General features: G+C 40.1%; 1 long non-coding RNA gene across 1 annotated transcript; it reads right to left on the bottom strand.

The window, feature by feature from the left end:
* Positions 1-15,991: 15,991 nt before the first annotated feature.
* Positions 15,992-17,562, bottom strand: LOC121629554. Its single transcript, XR_006008388.1, has 3 exons — positions 16,950-17,562; positions 16,298-16,382; positions 15,992-16,043 (listed from the first exon to the last, which is right to left on the bottom strand). It is a non-coding gene; the product is annotated as an uncharacterized LOC121629554 (long non-coding RNA).
* Positions 17,563-27,867: the final 10,305 nt, after the last annotated feature.

Below are 27,867 nucleotides of genomic sequence, written 5' to 3'. Positions count from 1 at the left end.
TAATGTGAGTTGAAATATAATTTGATGGGCATAAATTAAAAATTTACTAGGCATTTTGGCAGGTGATGAATTAATGACACATATTTAAAGCAAACAAGAAAAGCTGACTCCTGTTGGGGAGACTCAAATCTTCAGCCTCTGCTGCTCAGCAAGCAGGGGGCAGGACTTTACTTAGATGGGTACAGCCTATGGCCAATCATATCATGTAAAAGAAAGTAAAGGGGGTGTGATGGAGATAGATGGTTTCATCACCACCACAAGTCTTACAAATATTGCTGGAATGATTGGTAGAGATGACCACACAGATTAATTAATGGTTTTACTGAATGTATTGAACATGGAAATGTTTGTTTGTTTGCACTTTGCAGAGGCGGACTGGCCATCCTGCCTGTGTAAAAGAGAATTTAAATTAGTATTTTAATATTTAACAAATATTTTGATACTTATTTTCACTTTGTTCTATTTCTAATTGTGTAAAATTACAAGCTCAAGAAATTGATGGCAGTACTTACCTTTTGTTGTCTTCTTGGCAGGGCAGGAGAGGCCCAATTTCCTGCTTAAGAGCTGTTGGAACAAACCATATGAACGAGGATGGGTGGGAAGTAGTTTAAATTATTGAAACGTGAATTTGAATGTCTAAATATGTATATATTAAATATTCATTCATGATGTTTGCTTTACAGGTTGTTATTTTAAGTAAGACATTTTTGTGGATACTTTTTAACTTGTATAGTCTAATCCCACCTCAACAGGTTGTTCAAGCTAATTACCTGCAGCAGGAGGGTATAAAAGCACCTAGTTGCCCTTTGGAAAGTGATTACTGTTGTGAAGAAATTTAATAAACTCTGCCAATCATGGCTTAAATGGACACATGTCTCACGCCTCCTCTTAAAAGTTGTTGGGATCGTCGGCCATATTGACAAGTTTACAGGGGAACATTGGTCAACAGTGGATTTAAACACAGACAAGTGTAAATAAATTTATTGGGATACTCATCAAGGAATTACTTAAGTGTGCTACCTATTTTCATTTATATTCTTACTGTATTAATCATATTAAATATCTCTTATCTTTAAGCTCATATACTTACTAACAGAGTGCTTAAGTGTGCTTAAGCAACAATGAGACTCTTCATATGGGATGAGTCAGAAGAACTTGTGAGGTACTAATTGTGTCTGCTGGTAAAACAACATGTGAAATGTTACACTTAAAGGAAAGTCAAAGTTAACCGGAGTCCAGAGGAAATCTCCTGCTTGTCTGTGTATTTTCTTATTGTTCCTGTTTCTTAGGACACAGGCGGATGGGCGTCACAGGACCTGTGACTGCATCTGACCCAATTCTTGCAACTGCACCATTAGTCAGCAAAACTGTGTATAGAAAAGAGAGGGGGCTGTAATATTTAAGGGCCCAGGGACAGAGAGTGGATGTCCTGTCTGTACCTTGTAAATTAATAAATTGTCAACTGAGAGAAGTAGTTTGTCATCTATGGTCCATCAAAATGAACAAGCAGGAGAAGATCTTAAAGAAAAATGTAAAAAGAAATTTGTGTGGAACAGTACCTGATTAATCAGGAAAGTGGTAAATTAGTACCTGCCTATTTTAACAATGTGGGAAGAAGTACCTGTTCATTATTACTTGTGCATTTTTAAGGTCTTCTCCAACACTAGTGAGTGCAAAATGCAAAACACGAGTAAATAAGGTCAAACTGTAAAATAAGCAGGATCTGGCTCCATTTCAATATCAGAAACTGCAAAGCTGAGTGCCGAATTTGTTAAATGAAAATACTTGTCATTTTATTTAAAGTGTCGAAATCTTCACATTTTGATTTTTATTTATTAAAATTTTTGTCATGGTTCTGTTGCTTATTTAAAGGTTCAGATAAAATAACAAACTAATGATGATTATTAAAAAAAGAAAAACATGAAAATGACTAAAATACTGAATAAAAATTGCTTACCAACACACAAATGATTCATGATTGCTTTATTAGGATAAAACAGCTTAAAGCTCAAAATAATTCTATATTAAGAATCATTTGGGACCCTGATCTTCTAAGGGAGCCAGTTCTATGACAAGAGCCCGATCTCCCATGATGAATGAAGCAAATCACCATATTTCCTAATAACACTGTTCAATGATGTATCATAAATCCATTTGTTAATTTTTAACTTTGCGTGTGTGTGTGTGGTGTTTTTTATGAGCTATGGACCTGAATGAAGAGAGAAATTTTAGTGCAGACAAATAGAAGGACAAGAAAATATGCAGCAGTGGTTGGATGGTGAAAAGAACTAGGCCGGATGAGCTACTGGTTTGTAAGTTACTTTGTTTCTTGCTGCTGAAGAGAAAATTTAGAGAATAACATAAAATAAACTAGAAGATCTCAGAGTGCAAACCTTCGCCAAGCCATTCTATTTTTTTTTTTTTTTTTTTTTTTTTTGTTGCCAATTGTGGGCATTATGTTTTAGTTTAAAGCTATAATAGCAAGAATATCCTTATCCCCCCGTAGTAAAAAATTCTTTAAAAATTCCTGGATCCAGGCAGTGACAACTCCCAAAAATCTAATTAAAATCTGTCTATAACTTTTCGAATTATATTGCTACCAGACTGACAGACCAAAGCTGCCATATATTTTATAATAAAAAGAAATGTGCATCATTAAATGCTTTCAGTTACACGTAATCTAGCCTATTTACCCTGGAAAAAACAAAACTAAAAATAAAAAATAAAAAAAAAACTTTGGCTCGTGGTAATTTTGATTGACTGGTAACCTTACAAATCTAATAGCCACATCAGCTGGTGATCAAAAAAAGTTTCTTTAGAGCCCTAAATACACCCCATATGTCATTATCCAGATTTCCTTCTTTACAAGACACACATCACTGTCACCACCATCTATTCAGACATAATCATTTAATGTTTTACAATCTAGTCCAAAGATACAGAATTGGAGAAAAATTAAATCAATCAGTAGTAGCACAATTCTTTTAAAGAAGTACAAGGTCCTTCAAACGTGGAAGTAAAGGAAATACATTTTCAAGTTAAATAATTTAAGAAATAAAATTGATACCTCAATATATTTACTACCAATGAAATAAACTAGACACATCCATCCCTCCATGCACTGACATTTTGATGTGTAATTGTGGTATACAGAACCATCAAGTGTGGTATACATAGATCCTTCTTATTATTTGCAAACGACTTAATTAACAGTTAGTATCTATTCATGTTCAGAGTGTGATAAAAATTGTTTTTTTTGTGACAAAGAAAGGTTGATTTATTGTCTAAGAACAGTTTAGTCAGCATCAGTATACAGTACCTACTCCGACCAGCAGAGGGCGAGTTCGCTACGCTGTGTGTTATTGAGAAGGGAAGTCTCGCGGGAAGACACCCGGAGAATGAGAACACAGACACTTGAGTGAAACGTTAGAAGTGTATGTGGCGAACTGAATATTAAAACACATTTTTGTTGCTCTTTGCAGGTAAGAAGGGAAAGTGGGAACTGTGTAATTGATTGATGAGTATGTTAAGTGTGTGTAGATGTTCCGGTTTTGTGTGTGTTACGATGTATGACCGTTATATTGCTCATGAACGTACATGCTAAAACGGTTAGCTACTAGCAAGTCTGGCCGTCCAGTTACCATAAGCCAGCGAGCGGGAGATTAGGAAGTAAAAACGATGAGCCGGTACAGCTCGGGAGTAATTCATAGACACATAAACAAGTACTTTAAAATCGATGTACAGTATGATTGAGTTGGTTGGTTAAACAATGTTTGGGTAATATGATTAGCTGACTGTGTATTTTAGGAACAAGTTCATATTAAATGTAGAGTGATACTGGTTTGAAAAGTGATGCAGCAGACATGATTATTTGTGTAGATCTGTATGCAGAAGTTCATGATTGTTTTGGCTAAAAGCGGGAAGACACCCCGAGAATGAGAACACAGACACTTGAGTGAAACGTTAGAAGTGTATGTGGCGAACTGAATATTAAAACACATTTTTGTTGCTCTTTGCAGAACAAAAATAAAGACTTTGAAAAAGTTAAATGTGTAGTGGAGGACAGCTTCATTCTGCGCCACGCTACATATTTTGGTAGCAGAGGATGGTTGATTCAGCCCACGGCCCAGTCGCATAGAAGTGTGGACAGACAGAGCAGACGATGGCCATGGAGGAAGCAAGGGACGAAGTAAGCAAGATACTGCTGACGTTGGAGGAGAAGCTGCTCATTTCCCTGTGTGAGCATCTAAAGTGTAGCGCACCTGTTGGGGGGTTTGCCAGCAAAACAAGACGCAACCTCATCAGGCTGGCGGAGACAACGTTAGATGAAATCGAAGAGGATGAAGATTCTCCAGAGTCATATCAGCGGTATCTGCAGAACGTACTGTCCTACCTGGCCTCTCTAAAACCCGCACAAGGGGAAGTGGAGGCTGAGATTGTAGTTCAGGAGACAAGTGAGTTAGAGAAGTTGAGACTGCAGTACCAGAAGGAAGAGGAAATTGGGGCGTTGGAGGAAAAGATCAAGCAGAAGACACAAGCTGCAGGAGGAGACACGGCGCCTGCCCTTGTGGCCACAAGGCAAGAGGACTTAGGGACTACCAACACAGCACCAACCCGACTTCCTGAGGTGACACTGAGGCGGGAGTTCCGGATAATTGGACAGATAGGAGAAGCTGGTCAAAAGGACAAATTATCCTACACGAGTCTCATAAACCAGATTGAGGCGGGGCAGCGGAAAGGACATGGAGAAGCGGAGATCATCGAAGCAGTCACACGTGCTGTTAGCCCGGGTCTTCATCTGAGAGAGATGTTGGAAATAAAGCGAGAGCTGACGCTGCCCACCCTCAAAACCATACTCAAGGGTCACTTCAAAGTGGACTCCTCCTCCGACCTCCTGCATCGTCTGATGAACATGACACAAGATCCAAAGGAGTCAGCGCAGAACTTCTTATTCAGAGCAATCGAACTGAAAGAGAAGTTAATGAGAAAATTCTGTGACAATGACGCAGGCGAGGAAGGTGAGCATTTTAGTACGGAGCTAATTCAGAGGAAATTCCTACGCTCCATTGAGACTGGTCTTTACAGTGATGCGGTTAAGTTCCAGCTCAAGCCGTATCTCAGCAATCGGACTGTCACAGATGAGGTGTTAATTGAACGAATCAGTGAAGCAGCAAGTTTAGAGCAGGAAAGACAGCAGAAACTGAGAAAGACAATCATAAACAAGCCCTCAAAAGTCAGTGAAGTGCAGGCAGAGGTGTATCCACCTGATGTCTCAGCAGCAGCAGTTGACACGGTTAGTCGTGAAACAGGGGGGAAGAGTAAGAAAAGTCAGGGACTCAAGACAGAGACAGACCCAATAGAAGCGCTCAAGGCGGAAGTTCTAGAAATTAAAAAGTTGATGTTGCAAACAGTGGGAGCCTCACAAGCTAGCTCGGCAGAGAAAAAGTTTACACCCAGCCGTAGCCGGCCCAGAGGTTGTAGGGGGTGTCAAGAAGCTCAAATGGGTGACTCCTGCAGACATTGCTTTAAATGTGGGCAAGAGGGGCATCTGTCCAGAGGGTGTCGATGGACCAGAGAGCAGCAGGGAAACGAGACTGGGCTGCCGAGCCGGGACTCTCGGTAGCCCGTGAATCATCCAGTCTCAACATGCAGCAATGTGCCCCCCCTTCTCCATTGTCTCAGACCTCATCAGTCAACTACCTCCCACCACGACGCAAGGAAAAGCTCATCAAATTGATTGCACAGAGACACACTGTCCATTGCACACTGGATACAGTTCCAGTAGTAGCATTATGGGACTCAGGTGCTCAGGCGACCATCATTAATGAAGAATGGAGAAAGCTTCACTTACCACACACTATGGTACGACCTCTCAGTGAACTATTAGGCTCAGACATTTTACGGGGGGTGGCAGCCAATCAGACGGAGATCCCGTTCATGGGCTGGGTGGAGGTAGAGTTTAGACTGGGGAAAGAATCGGCCATGACAAAGCCACTTCTATTACCTATTTTAGTGTCAAGCGACCCACATGTAGCAACAGAGCCCATAATTGGCTACAATGTGATAGAGGAAATAACAGGAGAGAATAGTCAGACAGCAAGGACCGACACCATTCATACGGTGTGTCAAGCCTTCCAGATAACATGCAAGACAGCACAAGCGGTGCTTCAACTTATTCATGCCCCTACTAGTGAGGAAGATGTAGGAATTGTACACACAGGAAAAAGAACACTCACTCTTGGCGCTGAACAGGTCACCACAGTGTACGTTAACGTTAACACTGGGGCTCAGTATTATGGCCAAGACCTGCTCTTAGTCCCAAGCGAAGAGCGGGTGTTGCCAGAAGGGGTCGTGATAGAGGAGGGCCTAGTCAGAGTCCCCAGAAAAAGGTCAGGTTATGTACCAGTACCTATTGCTAACACAAACAAACACAGTATCACCCTGACACAGCGCACTGTTCTTGGTCACTTGCAAACAGTGAAGACTGCTTACATGGCAAATGTTGAACAGATAAACAGAAGAGAGGAAGTAAAGCCAACTCCTCACACAGCATCAGCCCCAGGTGGTGATAATTCAACGAAACATAAACCTGCCTGGTGGGACCCTCCGATCAACCTCAGTCATCTGAACGAGGAGCAAAGGAGGATCGCCAAACAACTGTTGAGAGAGGAGTGTCATGCGTTTGCATACGATGAGGACGACATCGGCTCAATCCCCTCACTGAAGCTCCACATCACGCTGCATGACACCACCCCGGTAAGAAAAACGTACATGTCAGTCCCAAAACCACTACACCAGGAGGTGAAAGAGTATATCCAGGACTTATTGAACCGGGGCTGGATTACGCCTTCACGCTCTTCATATGCGTCACCAGTCGTGTGCGTACGAAAGAAAGATGGGACTTTAAGACTCTGTTGTGACTACAGAGAACTGAACAAAAAGTCAGTCCCTGATCGCCACCCCATACCTCGAATCCAAGACATGCTCGACTCTCTCAGTGGCAGTTCCTGGTTCTCCGTACTTGACCAGGGAAAGGCCTATCATCAGGGGTTCCTGGATGAGGAAAGCCAGCCTCTGACAGCTTTCATAACTCCCTGGGGCCTGTACCAGTGGGTCCGAATTCCATTCGGGTTGAGTGCGGCACCCGCAGAATTCCAGAGGAACATGGAAGACTGTTTACGTGGTTTGAGAGATGTCATGTGTCAGCCATATCTGGACGACAATCTAGTCCACAGCGCAAGTTTTGAGGATCACATTGAGCACCTGAGAACTGTGTTACAGAGATATCAGGAGCACGGGGTTAAACTCAGCCCCCGCAAATGTGAGGTGTTGAAGAGGACGGTGAGATTTCTGGGACGGTTGGTGTCGGAACAAGGCTACACTATGGACCCGTCCGAGGTGGCCCCAGTCCAAGCCTTAAAGGGGAAAGCGCCTACAACAGTGGGAGAGCTGAGAAGAGTAATGGGATTCCTCTCCTACTACCGAACCTACATCCCAAACTTCTCCCGAATAGCCCAGCCTCTGTACCAGCTGCTATCGGCAACACCCGGTCAAATAAATGGAGAGAAGGTCAGGACCACAACCAGGAAGAAAGGTAACCTCCCACCTAACACTCCTATACAGTGGACTGATAACCATCAAAAGACATTGAACTCCCTAATAGACAAGCTAATAGAGCCTCCCGTCCTGGGATACCCAGATATGACCCAACCATTCGTCCTCCACACAGACGCATCCCAGGAGGGATTGGGAGCTGTACTTTATCAGAGACAGAACGGCAAGATGGTAGTCATAGGTTATGGTTCTAGGACTCTAACACCACATGCACTATCACATGCACTCAGGAAAATTAGAGTTTTTAGCACTAAAATGGGCAATATGTGAACGTTTTTGAGATTATCTCTATCATGCCCCACACTTTGTAGTTTATACGGATAACAATCCTTTAACCTACATCCTCTCAACAGCTAAGCTTAACGCTACAGGTCATAGGTGGGTGGGTGAGCTGTCTGAGTTTGACTTTTCCATTAAGTATAGGCCGGGAAAGAGTAACGCAGATGCTGATGGCCTATCCCGCATGCCACTAGACATAAATGCGTTTATGACACAGTGTACAGAGGAGGTGGGTCAGGAAGTTTTCAGTGCAGCAGTGCAGGGAGTCAGGGTGCAGTTAGAGAGCGCCCCGGTCTGGGTAGCAACGGTCCCCATAGAAATGCTAGACTTAGTTAGAGATGCGAGTGCACACCCTCGAACCAAGTCCTTGACAGCAGAACAGATACGAGACAGTCAGGAAAAAGATCCTGTCATCGGCAAAGTTCTGAATTACAAGAGGGACAATCAGTACCCGTCCAGGAGAGCTGTTAAAGCAGAACCAGCGGACATCAGAGTACTAATGAGGCAATGGGCAAAGTTATATGTCAATGAGGATGGAATTCTCTTTCGGAGAGCAGGAGATAAACAACAGCTTATCCTCCCAAAAGAGCATCATCAAACAGTATTCAACGAGCTGCACAGAGAAATGGGACATCTCGGGGTTGAAAGGACATTGAACTTGATCCAAGATCGATTCTATTGGGCTCGTATGTACTCTGACGTAGAACACTTTGTCACCCATGAGTGTGAGTGTCTAAAGTCCAAGCGACCTCCCAAAGCAACCAGAGCTCCCATGTCAACTATTGTGACAACACGCCCAGGTGAGCTAGTATGCATTGACTTTTTACACTTAGAGATGTGCAAACAGGGGTTTGAATACATTCTGATCGTGATCGATCACTTCACTGGTTTCGCCCAAGCCTACGCCACGAAAAATAAGTCTTCCAAAACAGTTGTTGACAAACTTTTCAATGATTTTGCACTGCGTGTGGGATTTCCAGAGAGAATCCACCATGACATGGGGAGAGAGTTTGACAACCAGCTGATGGACCAACTACAGAAGAGTTGTAACGTGCGGGGGTCTCACACAACATGTTACCATCCCCAGGGAAACGGGAAGTGTGAGCGGTTCAATAGGACTATTTTATCAATGCTCCGCACACTCACAAATGAACAGAAGGCTGACTGGAAGAGCTCATTGACAAAACTGGTGCACGCGTACAACTGCACCCGCAGTGGGGTCACCGGGTTCTCTCCCTACTACTTGCTCTATGGAAGGTCACCTCGCTTGCCAGTGGACCTGCTGTTCAACCTACAGCCCAGAGAGGCAAAAGAGACTTACACTGAATATGTACAGAACTGGCAAAACCGGATGCGACAAGCTTATGAGATCGCAACCAAAACAGCCGCTCGGGAAGCTCTACAAAGCAAGAAAGGCTATGACAAAAGAACACATGGAGCCGACCTGCAACCTGGTGGTCGGGTGCTTGTGCGTAACTTGTCAGAGAGGGGTGGCCCGGGTAAACTTCGGTCCTACTGGGAACCTAAAGTGCATGTGGTGGTGAAGAGAAGGAGCAGTGACAGCCCAGTGTATGAAGTAGCACCAGAAGGAGGAGGTAAAAGCCGTGTGTTACACAGGAACCTACTTCTCCCATGTGACAGTCTCCCCTTGGGGAAACCAGAAGACACCCCTGGAAAACAAGAGAGGAAAATGCTGACACGAACAAGAAAAAGACAACATCAGATCAGTAAACCAGAGGAGGATTCAGACAGCGAAAGCAGTGATGGAGTTGAGCTGGTGTGTCGTTTTCCTTGCGACCCAGAACTAAAGCGGAGAGCCAGAGGCTTGAATCCAGAGGCGGGGCCATTTACACCAGTTCCTATGATGCAAGATGGAGCACCAGATGTGGAAGAGACAACGGTCGCTGAGGAGGAGGCAGAGAGTGACAACGGAGACATCCCAGCAGAAGGAAATGGTGGAAATGACACCTCAGAGCCTGATGAAAGCCTTCAAGAGTCATTAGAGGAAGATTCTCGGGACCACCCGCCAGAGACCAGCTACCCGCAGCGACACAGGCACCGTCCCCAAATGCTGACCTACAACACCTTGGGTGAGCCGACGTGGGTGGAAGCGGGTGCTGAAAGCCTGCACATTGCAAGTATGCCTCTAGCTTACTACCCACCGGTCATTTGGCGACCGTGGAATTCACGAGACACAGAGGTAATGGGCTGAACTCACATCACACAAACATTACTTTAGTTTGGAGAAGATGGACTCTACACAGTAGGATGGTGACATTTTTGGGACTGTGAAGAAGAGACAATTCCAGAAACATATTAAGCTGGCACTGTACGAACAAAGAGACTGGTAACAGGCTAAAAGAACTGAGGCCGATGTGAGTTCTGTTACATATGAGAGTTGATCTAATTGGGGTCTAGAGTACAGTAACTGATGGTTAATGGTAAAGGTCAAAATGGGCCAGATACTTCGAGAAATGGGTACGAATTGAACTGAAGGTTAAGTGCCTCTTTAACATAAGTGATACCATGTTTTCAGTGAGAAAATTCAATGTGTGAAAAAGGTACAGTTTGGGTATCTGGAATGTCCGGAGACATTTATTATCGGGGGGGGACTTTGAAAAAGTTAAATGTGTAGTGGAGGACAGCTTCATTCTGCGCCACGCTACATAATTATACATATACATACATACATTTACTTAACTATGCAGGTACACTTACATAAACAGCATCTTTACTGTCTACACAATACAAATCATATATAAATATTTATTATTGTCACTAATAATGCTATTAATACTATAGTTTATATTAGCTTTAATATTAATATCAATATGGCTGCCATGTAAGAATACATATGACTCATTGCTCTGCTGCACAAACTTAATTCAGGTTGAGGATGAGATAAACAGCCTACAAGCTAAACTGTGCCCTTTGGAATCTAAAAACTAAAATTGGGAAGATGAACTTGAAAATCAAACCCAATGGAATAACTCGAGACTCGTTATTTACTGGAGGTAGAAGGCCAAGGTCCTTGTTCGTTTCTTGAAAAATGAATTCTGGAGACACTGGATTTGACAACTCTGCAGCGCACCATAGTTCTGAAAAGAGTGCATCAAAGTAGACCAAAAGAGTCACAAAACACACTATTAGGTTCCTTAATTACAAGGACAAGCTAGGGCTGGGCGATACTGCAATTTCTGGTATCGCTCCGATACTAAGTAAATCCAGGGCAAGTATCGCTAATACTGACAGGATACCGATAGGATACCAATACTTTTTATTAAAATTTCACAATGATTGAGTAATTTTGCCTTTAATTATTGATCATGATTAAGATTACAATAAAACAGAGAACAATTTTTTTTTTCAAATAAAACATTTTTATCAACAAACTCAGTGGCAGAACTGAGAAATTTAAATTTAAGCTTTTTTGTTTCTAAACAATATAAAATAACATCAACAATGTAACAAATAAATAAATAAATAAAAATGATAAAAATTGTTCCCTTTTAACACAATTGTTTGAGCGACTGTGCAAACTGGCGAAACAAAAGCAAAACCTACTAGAAGATGACTCTCATTCACATTCTTTGGCTTTTTCCCCCAAAACCCACAGCAAATGATCGATCTCATCACACTGGTATTGATCGATACCGATATTAGCTTCGGATTCAATACTATTGATATTTGGATCAATTAGCCCTGCCCTACAAGCTGGGAGTTTTCATTTCGGCATGGGCTAAAAACAAAGAGATTAATTACTGAAAAAAAAGACTATCAGTTGCTGTTCTACCAGAACTTTGCAATAGCTGATGAAGAAATTTGATGCAATCTGTGAGGAACTGTGTAAATTCGGGATTCAGGTCAGTTTCTAATCCTGCAAGTTTGTTGGTCACTAATAAAGAAAAAAAAAGTCTTTTATTCCCTGGCAGAAGCATGGAAATTCGTTAAGCAGATTCAAGCAGATACTGGGAGCCAAGTATTACATTACGCAATGTAGTTGAAAGGTGTGAGGAAAGTTAGGTGAGTTAATACTTTAATCAGAAATTAATAGAAACTTTTTTTTTTCCTAAATACATTTTCTGATGGAAATATTTTTTTTCTGCTTTGTTGGTATGTGAATGAATAATTAAATTGTTAATACTTCAGTGTTTTAAGCCCTGACAGTTCTCACATAGGTGAGAAAAGAATGCACCTTTGTGTATTTTCATACAAGGTAATTTAGGTTTTCCTGACGAATGTCATCCTGAGCAAATCTTAATTTTGTGTCCTGGAACTGCAGAAACCTTCAGCAACTTAAAGTTAAGCAAGTTAGGAATACAGGATAAAGAATAGATTTTCTTCAAGAAATTGATCTACTGAGCAAAGACATCATAGCGATAAGAAGGAGGTGGCATGTTTTATTTCCTTATTATTAATTTATTAAAACTTATTTTAATTTATATTGTTATATATATTTTTAAGCAACATAAAATATTTATATTTATGGATCCATACAAAAATATTTATATTTCTATATAAATATAGACAACATTGATCAAATTTTTATAAATGTAAAAGTTTTTAATTGTATATTTTCTTAATAAATTTTAACTCAAAATATAAAAAATTGTATATTTTTATTTATAAGTTTTTTAAAGAAAATAATTTTATTTAAATATGAATCATATACTTTACATGGTTTTAGAACAAAAAATCCAATTTGTGTACTCTACAGTTAATCGCTATTGATCATTTTTAAACTGTTGATGCCTGTTTCAGTCTTTACAATATTGTGTAAAAACACTGAAGGTAAACACTTCAGTATGATATATTATGAATACATTTATTTAATCATGTAGCCCAAGTCAGAACTCTGAGTAGAAAGCTTACTTAGAAACTGTCCTTACTGCTCTGAACTGAACTGCAGCTTTGATTCTGTATCCCGACATTGCTTAACAATGCATACCACTCAAAAGAAACAGAACAGAGTACACAGCATTATATCACGAACCTTTGTTAGCAACAATCAGTTATTTTACATTTTATAAAATGCCCACCCTTTCATAAGTGGTTTCACCCAGTTCTCATCTGTTTCAACAGGCTACACAGAGCCCAGTGAAGTAGTGTTGATAAAAAAAATAGCATTTCAATGGTCAGAATTCAACCATAATACAATGTTGATTCAATTATATATTTACAACATTTAACATTTGAACCAGAATTCAACCATTCTGATTCTGACCTTAAATCAATGTTGAATTGACATATTTTGTCATCTGGGTATTCATTTACTCTTTTATCCTACTGTGTCAGAGCCCTTGTTTCAGTTGCACTTACCTCTTGACTCAGCTGGCTGAAGACCCAGGGAGAATAAGAGTTTTGTCACTGCTTCAACAGATATCCCAAGGTTACATTATACCTGTAATGAAAGACAAAGCCTCTGAAGAATGCAAGTAATTTTGCAAATCAACAGTCTGCCCACTGATTAAAAAAAAAAAAAAATATTATCAAGATCCCACAAGCATGAATATATGTGTCAAAAGAATCATGAAGTTGGAAGACTTCATCTGACCCTGCACAAAGACTTTTCAGTTAACACCCTTGAGGAGCACTGAGCCCTGAAAATGTTCATACACTTATTGAAGCTGTCAAAAAGACACTTAACAAAGACTAACTCTTACTACTCTCCAAGTCTCGCCCTGTTGGGGCACTCATTGCAAAAGGTATGTGACATCATACACTTAAGAACTTTGATCGCAGAAGATGATGACGCAGACTTTTAAAACATTGTACGCATAAAAGTGGTCTGAACTTGTCACTCATACAGCCTTAGCAACCTGAGGGGAAGCTCTTCAAGTTGTCCATTCTTCCTTATGCATTTTTTTTTTTACTTGTTCTGTCCAGCATTGTAGCAGGCAGAATGGTGGTCTGGTTGCTGTGTTGTGCTGAACAAATTTGCATTACCAAGGAATGCTTTATGGGTATAAGGTTACCTTTGATAATCAGATTTTTCAATGAATTAAATAACTAATCTATTTTTTTCCTTATTTATTTCTAATTATGGAATTTATGTAATCTTGCTAGACCTGATGAGAGGGGATGAGAAAAAAGGAGAATAATAAGAAGTAAAAAGGAAAGTAGAAAAGGAAGAGACGAAGATACAGTACATAGAAGGCAACAACCCTTTAATCCAACCTAACACCAGACAACCAACTGCTACACCTCTACGGAAACACAGAGAATTTCCTACAACTTTTATAGGTAAACTAAGCTGACAATCAGCAGTTTCTAAAAATAATAATAATAATAATAACCACAGCAACATGTATCAAAATAATAACCAAAGTACCTGAAACATACACAAAAAAAAAAAACCCTAAACAAAGGTAGCTCTTGTATAAACCCACTGGACAACTCTGTGACTGTGTCAGCATGCATAGTATGAGGAATGAGGAGTGATCAAAGTTTAGGGTGAGTGTGCAGATGCAACCACGCCTCTCCAGAGGCTATACGCAGACTAGGGCGGTCCAGAGACCCAGGTGATCAGAAGCAATCCTGGAGCATGAACCCAAGCCGCCCCACCACGATGATGACCCTGGACCCACCAAGGAGGGTGGCAGAAGAATGCCCCAGCCAGAGCCCCCATGGTCACGGTGCAAAGGCCCCTGCCAGCCAAGATCAGTACCTGCCGACCCCACAATGCACCAGCTATTCAGGGCGGCCAGAAAGAAGAGCCCATGGTGCCCAGAGCTCAGAGGCTCAGGGGCAGTAACCACACCATGTTAGGTGCTAGGCCACATGAGCCCCCACCCGCCATGCTCTACATGGCATGCCCCTCCCAGAAGTTGTGTTTATTGTGTTTTGATGTCTAAGTGTAATTAAACTGAAAGACAAGTCATCGTATGGTGCAGCCAACAAGACCACTTAGATGGCCCCCTCAGCTCCATCCAGCATGATGTCTGTAAATGTGTGTGAAAGTTAGCGCAGGGAAGAAGAAGGGTCCTGGGAAGTAAGTCCAGAGGGAAGCAAACTTCCCTTCAGAATGAGAGCTGCTGGTGGCAGTAGGCACCCCAATTCCCTGGGAGGTCCCCCTAGGACAAGACAAGGCAGGGGCAGCCATCCCCCACAACCAGGAAACACAGCAACTGAAACCAATGAGCCGCCACCAACCCCAGAAGGCACCCACCCACCCACCACATGCCTGGGGGCCAGGAGAGGGGAAGGAGGACAGCGGGAGGGCCCAGATCCAAGGTCCACCACTCCCAGGCCCATCTATACACACACACAGCCTTGTCTATACCACAATGTAGGGACACAAGACAAGGACATGCAATGTGGGAACCACCCTTTCTGAAGGTTCTACAGCATTGAAAAAGTAATATACTGGAACAGTCAAAAACACAGATATCACTTCAAATTGTCAATCAGACTAAGTAGAGTTCCTCACCTGACCTAGCACAGCTTCCTGGGGACTGGGATGCACACTTTCAGAATTTTTTGTCTTCCTTTGGACCACTTGACACACACTTTAAGTGTAAATTTTACTTACTTAGTCGAGACCTTAAACACTGATTGTGTTGAAAATATATTTGAAGGAACACATAATTTGTAAGCTTTGACAGTGACAGACAGACACTGTGGGTCAAGGGCTATATTTTAATAGCTTGACAGCCCTGCAATGAACAGAAAATGAACTTGTAGTAAATCAAAACAAAATGTTAACATTAAAACATCACTCAAACAAAAAGGAAAAACAGTCCTTTTCTTCTGTAGTGTAACTACAGGAAACTATGTGGCCTAAAACATTTGACACCACATTTTCCAACTTGGGCTTCAAACCTTCTGTTTCAAAGCTGTAATGCGATTCTTTACATAAAATTTTACAGCCAGCCAATTTCTGTTTCGAAGAGCTGTTTTCTCCAAGTTAATACACTTTTCACAATCACTTTTACCAGGAACCTGGCATGTTGTGATAAAGGACATCATGTGTTGTCGCTCTACAGACCAACACACAAAACAAAATTATCATTATATTTATTCACATTTTTGAGCAGACAATCTTAAAAGTTAAGATTAAAAAGACTTTACCTTTTAACCTTTTCAGAGGTTTCTGTTCATCTGGTTCACATCTGGCCCTGCTGTCTCACTCTCAGTTGTGACTGGTTGCTCTAAGGGAAAAGGATAAATTAGCATGTCATCATATTGGATATTTGTTTGAAATGGTGCCACTGTTCATCAAGTATCAAAATAATTCTTCTATTTATGAAGATTTGACTCACTAAAAATGATGGACGATGTATAGTAATAACTCATTTCCAAATGGATTAGATAATGATGATTGATATTGCGATTTTGATCAAGCGCTTAAAGATGAAAATCTACTAGATGTAGGATCACACAAGGGGAAAAAACAAACACTTACCTGGTGAATCTGACTCATAGTCTGACTCAAGTGTCACATGGGGCCCCGGGATCTCTGTCCTGGTCGCTGTCTAGGTGCACCTTCTCTGGAAGGTAGGAAGAGGAGAGAGAGGAAAATGAATGTGTCACTGTACAAGCTATAATTCATTCAGGCCCTCTCATACATACATTCTCCTTTCACATACATACAAAATGAAGCACAAAAATGAAGCATAATGAAGAGGACTGTTTCAAAACGCACTGCCACTGAACCAGAACATTTAGTGGTGGATTCATGGATCAGACATATGTGATGTTTGTGGTCAATCACCTTGACATAGAACAGCATGTTGTACTGAAACACTAAAAGGTGGACATGTGCACTCAAAAGCTTACAGAAGGTCAAATTAAGTTCACCTGTAAAAGTCAGTGCATTTTAGATGCAGTCAGATATTTCATCCCCATGTCAAAATCCCTAACTTTTGAGAGAAAAATATTAATGTGAGTGGAAAAGTGTGTATGTGAAAGAAGACTGAATGTGTGTGAGAGGGCCAGAGTGAATTCACCTCAAACATGACAAATGCATCACCTGATCCCCACATATTTGAATAATGCAAAAGTAATAAGTCCAAATAAGCATATGTTTCTAAGTGGAACAATTAAATATTTCATACCTTCTGGATCAATGTCATCCAGGGACTTGCCCTTGAACTCTGAAAGACGCCCCTGCTCCAGAGCCATATGAATCTTGCTGATTTTAGCAAGTTGGAGTGTGCCCTCAGGAATTCTGTAAAACTGTCTGTGGACTCTTATGTCCCAGGAAATCTGCCAACTGGTCCAACTCTGTGTTAGTGAGTTTAAGGACCTGGGACAAGGTTCCTGTTTGTTTTCGCAGTTTTGTTGAAGTAAGATTTCCGGGGCTTTTTGCACCACTTACCTTGGCAAAGTATCGAAGACTATCAGACCCACGGTAGCAAATCCGACTGGCTGGTCTTGCAAATAGGTATGTGTTGTCTGGAAGAATCCCACATTCCTGCTGTTTGCTGACAAGCAGATCCAATGCCTGTTGCATTGCTGGAGTTAAAAGTACAGGTACTTTTCTTCCCCTTTTACTTCTTATTTCCATTCTTCGGAAATGCTGACAAAGTTTCTTTTCAAGAACTAAAAGTGCAACATTCGCATCCTGGTGTAGGTCGGATATATTGTAAGATAAATATGCAGAAAGTGGAATTTTTGACACTTCCCCAGCTCTGCGTCGGTTAAACAAAATGACTTGTGTCAAAATGACCTTTGTGCTCAGAATTTCTAATTTACAATTCTGTATATTTAAAATATTCCAGGAAACATTACTTTATTCAGGATTTTTAAACTTTTGTAATATAACTTGAAACATTCTTTGAAATGAAAAAAAAAAATAGTTGTCAGATGGGGATGCTATAATGTGACATCTTTGTCACAAATGTTATGACAAAAGCCATCTTAACTACTGACGTAATCTTATAGAATGTATATTGGTAAGACTATTAGAAATATATTTTAACAGTGTGTAACGAAGGACCTTTCAGAGACAGGTAAGGTTCAATCAGATCTTTAATAACAGACTTGGGAACCAACAGGAGGCTTACAATGGAGGCACATGTTGGATCAATCTCAGTAGTCCAGACAATTTCCACCATCCAGCATTGCTAATACGAGGTCTGACGAGGTGTGAGTGCGGAGCTGGTGTATAAGAAACCAGGTGGATAATCGATAGGTGTGATGAATCAGTACTCGGGGGACTGACTGCGCTGATGCCTGACAGGAGTGAGCGTGTCCATGGCAGAGTCAGGTGTACGCGTAACACAGTGGACATATGAGTTAAATAAACTTAAGTCAAGGTTCAAACAATCCATTTATTTGTTCAGTTCAACATTTTATGCTCAAACACAAGACTTGTAAACATAGTAAAATTCTACAAACAAATTTATTGTTTGTAATTGTAAAAACATTGTAAGAGCATTGTTAAAATACTGCAACTCTGTAAAACATTACAGAAATCAGCACACTGAAAGTGCAAAACACGGATTTGAACGCAATTACTTAAAGTGATTCATCTAAGGAGTCCTCTTTGTAGCCCAACAAACTAACTTTGACAGACTGTTCACTCAACACCAAAAGCAAGTGCCTGCAGAATTCCCTCTGTCATACATTTCTTGAACATGTCATAACGAATATGTACAGGTAGGCGGAGGATTATGAGGCAGGTATTTGCCTCTGGAAAGATTTTGTTGTCTTCGTGGAGGAACTGAATTTGTGGAGGGTATGGAAATCCCAGCGGAGGTACGGTTAAGGCTCCAAAGGAAAACTTCAACACCTTCTCAAGGTTGACTGGACTGCATCCTCATTCTGTAACACAAGTGGTGAAAAAATTATTAGTAAATGATAACCATGCTAATGCTGATAACAAGTGCTAGCAAAACTTATCCTGAATTCGTTGAAATAGTGACTTGACTTGAAATAGTCGTCTTGTTGCTGAGAATAATTCCTCTCCATTTCTGGCCATCAGCTCCTGTCATGTACGGGCTGCGGTGTTAAAAACCCTGTCAAAAACCCCAATTTCAGGTTCTCACTGCTCCGACATGGCAAGAAACAATATGGTTTATATGGTAAGTGGTTTAAGCATTTCATAGCTTGGCTGACGAATCCGGATTACAGTGGTAGATGGTTGGAATGTGTAACTGTGTAATTGCACTGCTTGACTGTACAGAATTGGCATATTTATGTTTTAGCTCACCATATCATAATCAGAAGGTATATGGATGGTGATGGTGCAGACCTTAGCAGAGGAAGTTTATGATGAGTGAAAATCAAGTCAGACTAGTGTGACTGTCCAGCTTACTGTAGGTTTTCCTTTGTGATAACGGAGAATTTTATTTTAGCATGTCTAATTCTGCCAAATCTGAGAATATTTAGTCAAAATGGATCAATTTTACCAAATTTATCAGTCAACCCTCTGTAGTGTTTTTCTGGAAATGTTAGATGGAGCAACAGCAGCTGCATGGAGGAGACAGACCGAACAGACTTGCTGCAGCTCTGAGCTGTTGCAGGGATTTTATTCTTGCAAAAGTCGGTTGACTTAGGTTGGTGTTTAGATGTTGTGGCAAGACAATGTGTGAGCAAAATAAGAAAAGGACCATTTACAGGCATGGGGTAGTGGAAAACCACTTTTCCATTTATTGTAACATTCAGTACACCACAGTTTACAACTTCCCTATGTGCAGAATTGGTCTGCTTGGAAGCACCTCCGAAACAGTATATACCCTGAGGCACCACCTTCTCAGGCCCATCTCAGCAGACTTCTGAAAAAATAAAAGTCATTATCAAAACATGAATAAATTGCAACTTTATTAATTGGATATATTCTGAACTGTTTTAGGTCTTCTATGGATTTTTTAAAACATGTTTTTAATGTAGAATTTATCTGACTCAGCGTGTCCTTCAGCTAGAACTCTTCCAGTACATAGCGACTGATAAGCAGGAACTTGATGTAACCACAATGTCAGAAATGTCAACCACCTTTGCTCCAACAGTGAAAAGCACATCCATATCTATTGAGCAGTGGATGGCCTGCGCACGTCAGTGATAATTAGCCAGTTATAATCGGTTGAGTGTAAGTCCAACCAACCTCTGTAGGGGGTCCGTCCTAGCCCCATAAGATAAATGAGATAAATGACCCATTAGATAAATGACTGAGCGCCTGTAGATACTCTGTCTCTGAGCCCAGTGCTGAATTGCTCTACCCATACATTTCATACTCAGGGGGCAGCATGGCTCAGTGGGTAGAGTAGTCATCCTGCAGCCTAAGGGTTGCTGGTTCGATTCCCAGCTGTCGAGCTCATGTCAAGGTGTCCCTGAGAAAGACACCAAACCCCTAATTGCTCCTGAAGGGTTGTGGTTGAGCGCCTTGCATGGCAGCTTCCACCATCAGTGTGTGAATGAATAGTGGATGTACAATGTAAAGCGCTTTGGGTGCCATGATAAGGTGCTATATAAAATCTAATACAGGTCATGAATTAAATATTCACAAAGGATCGTTATATATGCATAATATCTATATTATATATTATATATATATATATATCCTACTGTCTCCGAGGAGGTCACTCCTCCTCCGCTCTTGGCTCCTGTCTCAGAGGGGGTCCCTGGACCAGACGCTCCTCTGTCTCCTGTGGTTACTGTTTTCTGTCATTACGGTCTCCCGTCCGCTCTTCTGAGATCCAGCTCCTCCTGTCATGGTCTCTGGGCCATCCTCCAGAGATCCAGAGCACAGTCTCCTGTCTGTGCGGCCTCCAGGGTGCCCTCCAGAGCTCTTTCAGCTGGACAGTTTCTTTTGCCTTCTACCTTGTCAGCCTGCATTTGGCTCCTCACCTCTGCCTTTACTCATGACAGCTATTTACATCCTGCTTCAGGCTAACATGTCTTAGCTCTACAAACTGCTAATCACTAAACTGACTCACAATACAAAACATAGGGATTCAACTCTTATAATTCTGGTAGTCTATAACAAAACTAAAATATACAAAAGTTACCCTAAGTTATTAGTCCCATCTGATAACACACTAGACCATCACCATACTGTGGTAAAAGGCTCAGTCCCAATCCACGTTGTAGCTTTTTAGGCTCTGATCAGTGACTGATCAGCAAATCCTGTGGATAAATGGAAATGTACCAACCTGGATGTTCTCAGTTCACCCCTGCTGAGCCTGACCTGTTAACAGAACTGTACTAAATATTTAGATATGATTTTATTGCAACTTAATCAGGTGTTCAAAGAAGCAATGACTGGCTCGGGCAGCTGGCTCCTCTGTGGAAGTGAGAAAAACAGGTGAGTATCCTTGAATGATTTGGAGTATAGAATTTCAGAAGTGTTGAAACCTACCAGCGTGTATGTTGAGGTCTTTATAGGCGGTTTTATGGTTGTGCTGCGTTTGCGTAACCGCCATAGGCTCGCCGTAGCTCCACAGAGGCTTGACGCGCACCTCTCCAAGACCTGGCGTGCAGACAGTTATGCGGAGGTACTCTCTTGTGATTGGTCAGTTTGGGATTATGTGTTGCCAGATGTCTGGATCTCTCGCTGAATTTGTGTGGTAACCCGTGTTTAAAAACATTAACCAGTGGATCAAGTTGATGAGAGGCTGATCAAATTATTTCTTTGTTATCTTCCACAAGCTAATAAAGACACTTAACCATACTGGATGCCATTGTTGTTTTAAAACAGAAAATACTGAAGTGAACCATCAAAAGAACTCTGACCTGGTGAGTTTACCAGTCAATACCACCCCTGCTGCTACCTTCAGATTAGGAGGAAAAACTGCAACACGACACCAAAACGACACGTAACCTCTACGCTTGAGTGCAAACGCAAACTCACCGGCGTCAACGCTGTAAACGACCACACTCAGACGTCGCGCAAACATAAATCCAGCTTTATACTCAAGAAGACCGCAGGTCAATACTTTGACTCAGTCAGCCAATCTTGAAGGCCCAGTGCTTTTATCCATCCAACCAGAGAAAACAAACTTGGTCCAGAATCCTTATAAAATGTGAAAAGACAGTAATAAGTCCAAAAACCAGGAAAGGCTCAAGTTTAGAAAAACAAACACTACAAGGCTGGGGCATGGCTGAAGATTATGAGATCATAGAGGAAACATTTGGCATGCTTGCTTCTTTCAGTCAAGCCACAGTGGAGCTGTATATATGTGTGTGTATATATATATATACATAAATATTAGGGCTGGGCATGTGAACGCATTCTTATTGCATTTTTTAACGTGGGTTGACACAGGTTTCTTTTTTTTTTCTTCAAACTTTTTGCTCAGTGGCCACATGCAGAGGCTTGCAGTCCATGTCTCTTCCTCTATGTCTTGTCCTGCTGTCCTGCTGTTGCAGTGTGTCTGATTTAATTGTTTTCTGTCTGGCAAGAAAAAAGAAAAATAACGACAGTTCCTTTTGTCCGTCATAATCCATACAAACAAGCAAAAAAAATTGTGATTTTTGAAAAGGAAACTGCTCCCAAAAGACAATGAGATCCTGGTGGATTTAAGTTTTGAGGCAAGGCAGCAAAAGTAAGCATTTTATGTTTTACGAAGGTGAAGCATAAGTTGGGCCTTCTTTTGCCGTGGGCTCACAAATCTTGGTCATAGCGAGATTACACTTACATTTTTGGAATCTGTGAGATGTGTGCTTTCAGTAGAGGTGATGTTTGTCAATGTTCATGCTGTTGGGTGGACACAGGGAAACATAATTTGTGATTACAGATTTTTTTGCACTTTGTTTTACCTGGTCTTTTGTTTGTTGTCTTAAACTCTGTGTTTGGTGGTCATAGAAATGGTTTTACTGAGCTGTTAGCTGAGATTCTGGACTTTCTATGGATACCACACATGTTAATAGTTACATTTACAGACCTGACATTACCCCTGTAAAACCCATTAACTCCCAGTAGGCGCAAGAAGTTAAGCTAAACGGTCAAGCAAAGTTAGATGCAAAATGCAAAGTTAGAGAATTTATGGGCAAGAACTTGATAATGAACCACTAAAGGTGCATGTGCAGATGTTATTGTGCATATTGTGAATATTTATCTCTCCTCACCATCTAGAAGCTGTGAGATTCTAATCCTGCTTTCTTTCTGGTCACCTGATGGCTGATATTTATCATATATATATATATATATATATATATATATATATATATATATATATATATATATATATATATCATATTGTTCCTTCTGTGTTTAGAAGGAAGCAGCTTCACAGCTTTAAATTCATCCTGCTGACTTTTTACTTTTTAGCTAATAAATCCTGAAAATGTCCTCCTTCTTTGTCATAAATATTTGATTTTATATATATTAAGAAATATTTTAACTGTTGTTGTTTAAAAACAAAATTGCTGCTATATCCGTTTATTTGTTTAGTTTAGGGGTCAGCAACCTTTACCAAAAAAAAGTACAGGTACTTTTGTTGTCATTCTGTTTTGGAAATTCAATGGAATTATTCCATGTAAAAGACTTTTAACCTGCATTTGTTATTATATCTGTATTTAAAAACATCAGCTAGTTCTTTAGCATGTTTTGCCATTTATTAAAAGCTTTTTTGGAAAGTCCAGAGAGCCACTTGCTGCTCCTGATGTTGCAGACCCCTGATTTAGTGTTTAAAAACCAAAATTAACTGCATTTTCTTCATAAGGCAGTAGACCTTCTTTTAAAGAAAAAGGACATTTTGTGTGTAAATATTTGATTGATCATGATTAAAAGTCTCCAATAACACCAGAAAAAGTCACTAGATTTGTTGCTAGTTGCTTTTTTGACAAAAAAAGGGGGTCTGAGAAGTTGCTAAATATAGTGACAAAGTCGCAAAGTTGGCAACACCGGTGGTGGCCTAGTTGTTATAGAGGTGGACTTAGGAGACCAACTCTGTGGGCCTCTTAACTCCCCCTTTCTCTCTCTGGGTACTAAAACATGACAGTCCACTGTTCTCTACAGATGGGTAAAATGCAAGGGCTACATTTCCAATTGCAATTAAGTAGTATTATGGAGACCAATTTCTTGGGGCACCATTTCAATACATAAAAAACACGCAAAAGTCAGGGTTTCATGAATTATGCAAACATTGCTGTAAATTTCAAATGTAGTCCTTTAAAATCTCTTTAAGAGACCTCAAATATTTTTTATTTATGTATTTATTCCAAGACTTCAGCCCTGTCCTCATAATACCAAATGTCCCCACAGTGCTGTGTACTTCCTAACAAAATATCTCTAGCAATTGTATTCACCAACATATGCCCCCACTCCCCACACACACACACACACACACACACACACACACACACACTATTCACCTGTTTAACAATTTTAAATGATTGGTGTTTCAGGAATCATCCAGTTTAGTTGCCACAAAGTGCACAGACTATTCTCCTTTTCTTTAAACAGTCCCAAATAGGGTTAAGGTAAATGACTAAGGTAAATAGGCAGCTCATTAACAATAGTGTTTCTCAGCAACTGCTCTGTTTACTGTTGCTGGCACTAACCACAGCACTAAAGAGTATGAACAACGAGAATAAAGAAGTGGGCAGTTGGCAGCGGTGCAATCTAATTTCCGGGAAAGCTGAGGATATCTATCTTTGCTGGAGGGCAAAGCTATTTTTAAACTTTTGAGGATATCACAAAGTCAACTGTAATTATTGTCCCTGAGCAGGAATGGCTTTTGTTTAGTTTTGTTTTTCTTTCTTTTTTATGTAATAGACTTTTTTTTTCCCAATTCATGCATAACCTCTTCTTAACAATCTTTAGACTCAGTCTTCACATTCAATGTTCCCTATGGGCTCTACAAATTCACAGAAAGGGAGAATTCTTCATAGCACGTCTGATATATTTCTAATGCTTTGGCACAGCAAAAACAGAATGAAAATTTATTTTGTCCTCTGACAAAAGACCATAAAGAATGTGAAACTGAAAACTTCACATTCATCATTTTATCAGTTTGTCAACCATTAATTTATATCCAGTTAAGTTAGCAAAAGGGTTGACATACAGTACTTTAATATATTTAGTGTATTTATTTTCTTTCACATTGCACAGCTGACATTGCTCCCTTTCACTGACAAATGTCTCACTTTATAATCTTTTGTTGTTTTACGTTTTCTTCCAAAATCAAAGAATTTATCACATACACATATAAAAAAGACAAAAACTTGCTCTGTACGTTTTGTATATTGTTATGCAGGAAAGAAGTTCAGCTGCAATTAAATCACTAACTCGCCATCGTTTTAGTATTTATGATTCTCTTGTTAGCTTTAAAATGACACCTCTGCATATTTTCAATAAGATTTCAGTCCACGTTACAAGCCAATGAAAAGCAAATAGTCCCATAATTAGGAAGCAAGGCAATTGTTTCTGTTTTATTGATTTTTGTTCACCAGGGGCCTCATTATTTTGATGAGGTATATACAATCAAACAGAACAACTTTTCTCATCCCTTTTTTTTTTTATTTAAATTATTTAAAATGGTAGAATACTTATAATACACTGAGGCATTGAAAAACAAAACAAAAGAAACCCAAGAGATTTCTTATTAATTAATGTCTAAAAGGAAGTGTCATGTAGTGAAAAAAAATGAAGTGACAGTAATTTTACATATAAATGTCAGCAACAGTGTTCTTCAGGGAAAAAATAAACCTGGATCTTATCAATGACATTGTTGTTAAAATAATAAATTAAGGTCAGTTTTAATACCTTAATGGCAATTCACTTTTCATAAATATCATCTCTGTTAGTAATGAATAAGAACATTTGTAAGTATGTTAGAAAGTCAATGTCATATTTATTTATTTAGCACATTTAAAAACAACAGTTGACCAAAGTGCTTCACAGTAGCATCAGTAGTGATAAAATGGCAAAAAGGGAAAAAAAACACAGAAGAGTTAGGATTACTGAAAACTTATTAACCCATAAGAATTCTACACCCAGTTTGTGCCATACCAAGTTAAGTCACATCATGAAGCACAATCTGGTTACCACCACAGGCAGAAAAATCCAGGCTTCCCTCAAACTATTGAAACTATGGATTCTGTGGTTAGACAGTGTTTGGTTAGTTGTATATGTATAATTACTGAATCTGTTGTTTTTCATTCTGGTACATCAACCCATTCATTACTAACACTTATCTGGGACTTGGATTAAATAGAAGCAAGCTATAGTCAAACATTCCTCTCCCAAAAGAAGAAATGTTTGTTTAGAAGCTCAGCCAGGGAGATCCCACATTTTCCTGAACCAGATAAGATTTTTAAAAAGCGTGCTCTGAGTCTTTCTCAGATGATCCTATGAGCCAGATATGCCCAGAAATCTTTATAAACCATGTGATGTATGACTTTGTCTCCATTTCTCGTTCCAGACCTAAAGATAAGCCACAGTGAGTTTTTAACAAATAAACAAATTCTTGGCCTTTCATTGTCACTCTGAAAACAAGCAGAAAGAAAGAAAGAAGGGGCTCTATTATATATGATTTAGAGAATGCACAAATTCACCTCAAAGTAAAAGGATAAATCTACAGTGTAAACAGAACTGGGAACTGTCATGGTAAATAACCTGAGACAGAAGACAATTTCACCACCCTTACATTAGTACCCAAAACGAAGTTACATCAAGTAGAAGGATCCAAGAAGACAACTGAAATACCAGGCTAAAATAAAAATGAGACAATGGTAACAAGAAGTAATGGATTGCTCAAGCTATACTGAAAAATACAACAATGGAAGACATCAATAATTTAAACCTCTCTACAGGTACTTTGGGGAGTCATGTAATGAGGTGAGCTAGGTTTATCAAGGGTTTATGGTCTGGAGAGACTAATGCAGATCACAGACAAAGTTAAATAGCTCTGTTACACTATGACAGTGAGGAAGTGACTCTAAAACCTCATGTGTAGAACTGAGTGTGGGAGCTGGCTGCAGCCTTCCTCTGCCTCCTTCTGGCTGTTCATGTGGTGGGCTCTCGGTTCTGTTCTGTTCTGCTGATGGTTGCCCAGGGCTTGGGTCCCTCTCAGTCTGCCTCTGATTCTTGCGGGGGGCACGGTTGCATTTGCAAGATCTCTCAACACAACTCATTCTAATGATTAGTATACACACCTACACACACACACACCCCTGCACACACACACACACGCAGACACACACCCACACACATATACTTGTTGCTCTTGTGTTCATTGCTGTTAATGTTTTTTCTTCCTGCAGGTGTTCCTGTTGATTGTCTGTTGTGCTTTCTTAGAAGCCTTTAGGATGTTTACTGTTTCTTTACAGGTGTAGCAGCTGTTTAGTTTCTCTGTTTGGTTTGATTGCGGTTGTAGTTTGTTTTCTACCTTTTTTTTCTCTCCTTTTCTATTTCTCATCTATCCACATTTTTCCTTCCTACTGCTGTTGTTTTGCAGAATTAGCAACACACAACACACACAACACATTTATAAAATAATGCAGATAGTCCCAAACAGCAAACATTTACGACCCAATAATAGAAACATAAATTAGGGAGGGCAAAACCACCAGTGGCCTTGGTCTTTTGCAGGTGGCTCTTACTAAGACGAGGATGCTTACCCTTACTCAATTTCTTTCTTTATATTCCTAACCAGTTTACCTTCCTAACAAATTAATTTGTTGTGCTATTTCAACTCCCAAGAAATATTTGAGGGAATTAAACGTAAAGTTCTTCAAAGAACTATTAAAAGGGATCTTGATTATTTTCTCGTTACAGTACAATATCTTCTTCTGTTCTATATAATACCTTTCAACGAAACTGAAGTGATTTCTATTCAAGTCCAAGCCTTAGCAGGCCACCTGTGAACTCTGATCCTTCCAACAGCACTGCATCATATATATATATATATATATATATATTAATGTTTTCTGGCTGAGACCCCAACACAAAGCAAAACTTCTCTCTTTTGTGCAATGCCTTATAGTGGGTTAGTAATTAAAACTTTAATTAATTCAATATGATTGTGGGAGACTTAGAATGTATTGAGCTCATTATGCAGTAATTATATGCAATTTGAAGTCTATTTC

This window comes from Melanotaenia boesemani, chromosome 19 (genome assembly GCF_017639745.1).
Source record: "Melanotaenia boesemani isolate fMelBoe1 chromosome 19, fMelBoe1.pri, whole genome shotgun sequence".
NCBI classification, from domain to species: domain Eukaryota; kingdom Metazoa; phylum Chordata; class Actinopteri; order Atheriniformes; family Melanotaeniidae; genus Melanotaenia; species Melanotaenia boesemani.
This window is presented reverse-complemented; position numbering and strand designations above follow the sequence as displayed.